Raw genomic sequence first — 8,506 nt, forward strand, 5'->3', positions numbered from 1 at the left:
AAGGTAGGGTGAGACTGTCATTACTGTTTCTCCTCATGGGTTGAAGGTAGGGTGAGACTGTCATTACTGTTTCTCCTCTCTGGGTTGAAGGTAGGGTGAGACTGGATCACATATGTTTCTCCAAGGTAGGGTGAGACTGTCATTACTGTTTCTCCTCTCTGGGTTGAAGGTAGGGTGAGACTGTCATTACTGTATCTCTCTCTGGGTTGAAGGTAGGGTGAGACTGTCATTACTGTTTCTCCTCTCTGGGTTGAAGGTAGGGTGAGACTGTCATTACTGTTTCTCCTCTCTGGGTTGAAGGTAGGGTGAGACTGTCATTACTGTTTCTCCTCTCTGGGTTGAAGGTAGGGTGAGACTGTCATTACTGTTTCTCCTCTCTGGGTTGAAGGTAGGGTGAGACTGTCATTACTGTTTCTTCTCTGGGTTGAAGGTAGGGTGAGACTGTCATTACTGTTTCTCCTCTCTGGGTTGAAGCTGTCATTACTCCTCTCTGTTTCTCCTCTCTGGGTTGAAGGTAGGGTGAGACTGTCATTTACTGTTTCTCCTCTCTGGGTTGAAGGTAGGGTGAGACTGTCATTACTGTTTCCTCTAAGGTAAATCTGGGTTGAAGGTCAGACTGTCTGTATCTCCTCTCTGGGTTGAAGGTAGGGTGAGACTGTCATTACTGTATCTCCTCTCTGGGTTGAAGGTAGGGTGAGACTCATTACTGTTTCTCCTCTCTGGGTTGAAGGTAGGGTGAGACTGTCATTACTGTCTCCTCTCTGGGTTGAAGGTAGGGTGAGACTGTCATTACTGTCTCCTCTCTGGGTTGAAGGTAGGGCGAGACTGTCATTACTGTTTCTCCTCTCTGGGTTGAAGGTAGGGTGAGACTGTCATTACTGTTTCTCCTCTCTGGGTTGAAGGTAGGGTGAGACTGTCATTACTGTTTCTCCTCTCTGGGTTGAAGGTAGGGTGAGACTGTCATTACTGTTTCTCCTCTGGGTTGAAGGTAGGGTGAGACTGTCATTACTGTTTCTCCTCTCTGGGTTGAAGGTAGGGTGAGACTGTCATTACTGTTTCTCCTCTCTGGGTTGAAGGTAGAGTGAGACTGTCATTACTGTATCTCCTCTCTGGGTTGAAGGTAGGGTGAGACTGTCATTACTGTTTCTCCTCTCTGGGTTGAAGGTAGGGTGAGACTGTCATTACTGTTTCTCCTCTCTGGGTTGAAGGTAGGGTGAGACTGTCATTACTGTTTCTCCTCTCTGGGTTGAAGGTAGGGTGAGACTGTCATTACTGTTTCTTCTCTCTGGGTTGAAGGTAGGGTGAGACTAAGGAGTTGGGAGTTATTTTTGCTGTTGTCTTCAGTACTGAAGTCAGTCAGTTCTATTAGCAGTATAGAAGTAGTGAGACCTGTAAACGTGTCTTTGAGGTAAGATACATGACCTAAAAACACTATCGATCAATCGTACATTTTCATAAAATGTAAAGTGTATTATATCTATTCATTGGATGGTTTCTGCTGAAGATCTGACCAATAGTGGCTGGTTGCTGTTTTTTATGGTTCACTGGCACTCGTTTTAATTTGTTGTCTCTGTGTGATGTCTGGAAGGAGTTCCTCGGGTTCTGTTAGTCTCACAACACGGTTAACCTGTTACTGGCTAATAAAATAATGTCAGAAAAACACCTTGTGTTTGAATGTGTTATTGGAGAGACATCGAAGGCACCAGCGCTCAACCCCCCCCCCACACACACACACACACAACGAGAGACGAGGACCAACCAACCAACCAAAAAAATCACAAGATCACAACTCTCACTCACAATTTAAAAACGTGATACTTTATTTCTCCTATTTGAGTTAAAATCATTGTTTTTTTGGCCGTCAATGGCCTTTCACAGAAGCATTCTATTGTGTTTTTAACTTTTTGATTCGTACATTTTATTGTTTTTCTTCCAAGAATCTCGTCATCAATTTGCCTGTGTCATTTAGTGCATGTAGACAATGCCACCACAAGGTGGAGCTGTGGGCTTTTTATTTTATTTCATGGTGTAACTGCACGCTACATCCTGTAGGTGGCAGCCTCGAGTCACTGTCGACAGTGACTGGTGTGCTGACAGTGAAACAGGTATATCAACTGTAACTGTTTTGACAACTACATTAGAGGGACAGTTGTCTCGGGGGTAAAGTGGGGACTCCAGTTTCCTTTTCACCTCATTTTGACAACTGATTGACTTTGATAGTGACCTTTAACCCTTTATTTTTGAAGCGAAGAGGGAGGTCGATGACATAATTATAACTGATTCCCATCAGACAAACTCCTTGAATGTCCTACTCTAAGTTTGCAGATTGTGTGTGTAATTTATTTATATTTGGAATATTGCTTATTTTAAGGATGTTTTAAGTGAAAGGAACAATTTTATATTTTGAGTCATTTAGCAGGTTCTCTATATTCAGAGCAATTAGGGTTTAGTGCCTTGCTCAAGAGTACATCAACAGATTTTTCTCTTCGTCGCTTCGTCGGCTCGGGGATCCTAACCGGTAATTATTTGGTTACTGGCCCATCACTAGGCAACCTGCCGACCAATGTAGGTATCCTCCACGATGTAAGTATCCATTCTCTCTTGCTTCTCAAAAAATAAACTGAAAATATTATGATTACAAGTCTTCTTAGAAGAAAATAGTCCCCACGGAGAGATTAAACATGAATCATTACCGAAAAAGGAATTGAGGTCGGTGCTGTTTGTAAGTGGAACACACTTTACGTTTTTGTGGCAAAAGACACTTTGGAGGAGGAGCTGTTGCTTCACTAGAAGATAAACATCCAACTAACACACACACACAGAGAGAGAGAGCTGCTGATGATAGAGGCCGTTGTATCCCTACTGTAAATAATGGCCTAACGATCTCACATCTGGTAGGGTAAATGTTCTGTAAACTCATTTCAGTAAATGGAGCCAGACCGAGCCAGGAAGGCAGGCAGGTTAACATGTGGGTGGCTGAGCTGTGTGGTAGTTGTGTTTTTAAGACTCAGTAGTTAAACTACTATATTATATGACTACTGTTACTGTTCTGATACTATAGAACTACTTAAAGGCTGTGTGGAATAGTGATCTGTCAACATCAGGCAAACGTCAGTCAACAAACTCACATCAGCCAGCGTCTAGACTACAGAGAGACATGAGAAAACCCCAGAGACGACTGCTAACCCAAAACAGGAAGCTGAATGTTGTGGGTGTGTCCCAAATGGCACCCTATTCCCTTTACAGAGCACTACTGTTGACCAGGGCCAATAGGGACACACCTGTGGCTGAGTCTGTATCCTATCAACAGATCCTCTTGACCGGAGCTTAAGACATTCCTCTACATGTTCCTTTCCACATCATTCCTACCTTCACCCCCTTTTTACTCAGTCAACCCCTGACACCTCTCTTCCTCTTCCTCTCCTACTCTTCTCCTCTGTCCTTCTCTCCATCTCCCCTCCAGTTGTAGAGGGTAAGGGTGAGGGGGGCATCGAGGGCGAGGGCTGGGGGGGGGGTCAGAGTTCCTTTTCACTCCAAGGTCCAAAGTCAACATTGGAAATAGAGGGGAAAAGAGGCAGAGAAAGAAAGGATGACAAGAGAAAGAGAGATGGAAAAAAAGGTTGATTTATGCCAGAGGTTTCTCAGGTTGGGCCAGGTTCTAGTCAGAACAGGAGACCCTGAGGACTGTCTATTCATCCATCTGACCCAGACATCATCTATTACCTGTAATTAGCCTGGTGATGGTCCGCTGAGCAGAGAACGATGTGCGGTGATTAATCACACCCTCCACTCAACCTGAAGGGGTTGTGTATAAAAAGGTACCCTGGTATTTTGTGTAACCCCCCCCCCCCCTCTCTCCTCCTCTCTGGTTGGTTGGCCCTGGAGGTAAGGTGATGTATCAGACCCCCCCCCCTCCCCCTCTCTCTGGTTGGGATGGTGTTCTTTTTCCTCCAAACTTGCAATTTTCTCCTCAGAGTTTTCTGACCTTCAAACATAACAACATCCTTCTTAAAACCGGTTTTAGCAGGATTCCTAGGACCTTTTCTGAGATGTTTTGTGGATACGGGCCCTGGTTCACAGGTCATTGATGCAGGACAAAGCGCCTGAGACCCTGCAACCGCTAACACACCACAGTCAGATACGATGCAGGCCAGGTCTTCTCTAGCTGTCTCAATGAGCCGAGATGTTGACAAGACTGAAATATCAAGTCTGTAGAAAAGTCAGTAACTTTGTCATGTACATACACATAGCTATAGGACATAGTCTACAAAGATCAGGAATACATTGCAGCATCTGTGGTGGTACTGAATCTGTGGTGGAGGTTGCGTATCTTTGGTGGTACTGGGTCTGTCCTGGAGGTTGATGGTCTGTGGTGGACGTTGAGGGTCTGTGGTGGAGGTTGAGGCTCTGTGGTGGTACTGAATCTGTGGTGGAGGTTGCGTGTCTTTGGTGGTACTGGGTCTGTCCTGGAGGTTGACGGTCTATGGTGGAGGTTGCGTGTCTTTGGTGGTACTGGGTCTGTGGTGGACGTTGAGGGTCTGTGGTGGAGGTTGAGGCTCTGTGGTGGTACTGGGTCTGTCCTGGAGGTTGAGGGTCTGTGGTGGTGCTGGGTCTGTGGTGGAGGTTGAGGGTCTGGTGGTACTGGGTCTGTCCTGGAGGTTGAGGGTCTGTGGTGGATGTTGAGGGTCTGTGGTGGTGCTGGGTCTGTGGTGGAGGTTGAGGTTCTGGTGGTACTGGGTCTGTCCTGGAGGTTGAGGGTCTGTGGTGGACGTTGAGGGTCTGTGGTGGAGGTTGAGGCTCTGTGGTGATTCTGGGTCTCTGGTGGTCCTGGGTCTGTCCTGAAGGTTGAGGGTCTGTGGTGGTACTGGGTCTGTGGTGTGGTGTGGTTTCAACCTTCCCCGTGTGTGTTCTTTATTACATGACTCGATTACCAGTTTAATACTACTGCGATACTACACACTCCCAGCAGACAGCCATGCTACCAGACTAAACATACATTAGTTGTTTGTCAGAGAGGTCTGTGGGTCTCTGTCTGGTTTCCTTCTCTCAGCCTTCCCCAGGCCTTCATCCAAACCCCACAACACAACTTATTATACCAGGTTTATTCTCATGGAAACTGGTCGTCTCTTTTTTGAGAGAGACCTGACCAAAAATAACAACAAACATTACAAGTGGTGAAAGCCACAGAGGGGGGGGGGTGAAGTGGACCCCATGTTTATTTTACTAAAGCATGGAACACAGAGAATCTGACTGCTGATAGGCTCCCTATAGGTACTGATCACAGTAGGAGGCCGTTCCTTCTCTTGCTAGAACAATAAGTGGTTCCTGCTGCGGAACCGGAGAACCTGTCGTTGTAGAAGCGCAATGCTCCTCTGTGGCCGACAACTTGACTATGAGCTAATCAGAGAGGGAGGGAGGGGGGGAGGCAGGGTAGCCTAGTGGTTAGAGCGTTGGACTAGCAACCAGAAGGCTGCAAGTTCAAACCCCCGAGCTGACAAGGTACAAATCTGTCGTTCTGCCCCTGAACAGGCAGTTAACCCACTGTTCCTAGGCCGTCATTGAAAATAAGAATTTGTTCTTAACTGACTTGCCTGGTTAAATGAAAGGTAAAAAGAGAGAGCACGAACCTCCAAGTGGGGATAGCCAACAGGAGTGACTACAAAAATCCAACCCCTTTTCATCAAAGAACGCAAAGAGAGAAGATTAGCGGGAACTTTCCAGTACGCAGTATTGAAATGGACAGAGAGAGTGCTAGATGGTTAACCGGCTGATTTAATTAACTTGGCCTCCGTGGATCCTCCACATGCCGGAAACTACAAAGACCATCCTTAAAGACCACTCACCTCTCCCACCACAGCCCCAGGGTTATGACATAGTTTATTTAGTCTCAATATCAAACGTCAATACAACAGCACTTATTTACAGGGGCTGTGACTAACTAAACTTCACTCACCTTGGAGCTACCATTTTAAAGCATGGTTAGCAAAAAGTCACAGGATAGCCACTGTCTGTTAGAGAGAGAGATAGATAGAGAGAGATAGATAGAGAGATAGATAGAGAGAGATAGATAGATAGAGATAGAGAGAGATAGATAGAGAGAGATAGATAGAGAGATAGATAGAGAGAGATAGATAGAGAGAGATAGAGAGAGATAGATAGAGAGAGATAGAGAGAGATAGATAGAGAGAGATAGATAGAGAGAGAGAGAGAGAGATAGATAGAGAGAGATAGATAGAGAGAGAGAGAGAGAGAGATAGATAGAGAGAGATAGATAGAGAGAGATAGATAGAGAGAGAGAGATAGAGAGAGATAGATAGATAGAGATAGATAGAGAGAGATAGAGAGATAGATAGAGATAGATAGATAGATAGAGATAGATAGATAGAGATAGATAGAGAGAGAGATAGAGAGAGAGAGAGAGAGATAGATAGAGAGAGATAGATAGAGAGAGATAGATAGAGAGAGATAGATAGAGAGAGATAGAGATAGATAGAGAGATAGATAGAGATAGATAGAGAGATAGATAGAGAGATAGATAGAGAGAGATAGAGAGAGATAGATAGATAGAGATAGATAGAGAGAGAGATAGAGAGAGAGAGAGAGAGAGAGATAGATAGAGAGAGATAGATAGAGATAGATAGAGAGAGATAGATAGAGAGAGATAGATAGAGAGAGATAGAGAGAGAGAGATAGATAGAGAGAGATAGAGAGAGAGAGAGAGATAGATAGAGAGAGATAGAGAGAGATAGATATAGAGAGAGAGAGATAGAGAGAGATAGATAGAGAGAGATAGATAGAGAGAGATAGAGAGATAGATAGAGAGAGATAGATATAGAGAGAGAGAGATAGAGAGAGATAGATAGAGAGAGATAGATAGAGAGAGATAGAGAGAGAGATAGAGAGAGATAGATAGAGAGAGATAGAGAGATAGATAGAGATAGAGAGATAGATAGAGATAGAGAGATAGATAGAGATAGAGAGATAGATAGAGATAGAGAGAGAGAGAGAGATAGAGAGAGAGAGAGAGAGAGATAGATAGATAGATGCACACTGCCCTCAAAATGAGGTGGAAACTGAGCTGCAATTCCTAACCTCCTGCCAAATGTATGACCATATTAGAGACACATTTCATTCAGATTACACAGACCCACAAAGACTTTGAAAACAAATCCAATTTTTATAAACACATATCTATTGGGAGAGACATTACAGTGTGTCATCACAGCAGCAAGGTTACTTGCTTGATTACTGACTGCGGTCCTTGCACACACTAAACTATAAACCCCATCCCCATGGGGTTAATGTGGGGTGTTGGTGGTTGTGAATTAGTGTGTGAACAGTGTCTGTGTGTGTGTGTGTGTGTGCGTGCCAGCAAAGCTGTAGATGCTAATTGGAGAGTCAAAGCTAAAAACCAGCTGCTTGTGGCAGAGGAGACGGATGTGAGTTGCCACAGGATATATGGCAGAGAGAGAGATGCCCAAAGAATGCTAGAAAGATTATATATTGCTGTAAAGTCATCAGAAATGGTTGGTGTAAAAAATACTTTAAATAACCAGAAAGTTAAAAAAAAAAAAAAACATTATGTGAAGCATTATGGATCTGATTTGAAGCAGGCATTATGGATCTGATTTGAAGCAGGCATTATGGATCTTATTTGAAGCAGGCATTATGGATCTGATTTGAAGCAGGCATTATGGATCTGATTTGAAGCAGGCATTATGGATCTGATTTGAAGCAGGCATTATGGATCTGATTTGAAGCAGGCATTATGGATCTGATTTGAAGCAGGCATTATGGATCTGATTTGAAGCCAGTATTATGGATCTGATTTGAAGCAGGCATTATGGATCTGATTTGAAGCAGGTACTATTGTATCATTAGCATCGTTACCCTTCACTCCATAGATCCTTCCTACGGTTTGGATTTGGGGTCTTCGAGGAGGGAGGGCTGGGAATCAAATGTACTGAAGTGCATCCTATTCCTCTATAGTGTGCTACTTTTCAAAGGGGGCTGTGAGGCTTTATGTAGGGAACAGTGTTCCATTTGGGAACGAGACAGAGCACAGGACACATCGCTCATAAGAAGACCAGCTTTGGACAGCAGTCCTAGGTTCAAATAGTATTTGTTCTCCTTTCGAATATTTTTATGCGTTGGATTGAGACTGCATATGGTGCCAGATGGGCAAAAGGTTTGAACATGTCAGTCTATCCCATTGGTTGTACTGCAACCAGGCAAAAGCTCGATCAAGCGCAGCAAAAGCATTTGAAAAAAATACTACCTGAACCCATGTCCGTTGGACAGATGCTTCGGCCGGCTGGGGACAAAACTCCTCGCCAGTCAACTGAAAACAAGGATCAGTATGCAGCGACTGGGGGGTTTCGTTCCGTTCCCTCGTCTGAACAGACACTCTTAAGTTACTTTCTCATGCCAGCCAAGACTCCAACAATGTCATTCGAACATCAGTAAGACAAAACTGACCATTTTAGCATGTTTGGCCGTTTTACAT

General features: G+C 44.3%; 1 long non-coding RNA gene across 1 annotated transcript; it reads left to right on the plus strand.

The window, feature by feature from the left end:
• The first annotated feature begins 37 nt into the window (after positions 1–37).
• On the plus strand, positions 38–1,662 carry LOC135545457 (uncharacterized). Its single transcript, XR_010456466.1, has 3 exons — positions 38–90; positions 126–388; positions 645–1,662. It is a non-coding gene; the product is annotated as an uncharacterized LOC135545457 (long non-coding RNA).
• Positions 1,663–8,506: the final 6,844 nt, after the last annotated feature.

This window comes from Oncorhynchus masou, chromosome 9 (genome assembly GCF_036934945.1).
Source record: "Oncorhynchus masou masou isolate Uvic2021 chromosome 9, UVic_Omas_1.1, whole genome shotgun sequence".
In the NCBI taxonomy this organism is placed as follows: Eukaryota; Metazoa; Chordata; class Actinopteri; order Salmoniformes; family Salmonidae; genus Oncorhynchus; species Oncorhynchus masou.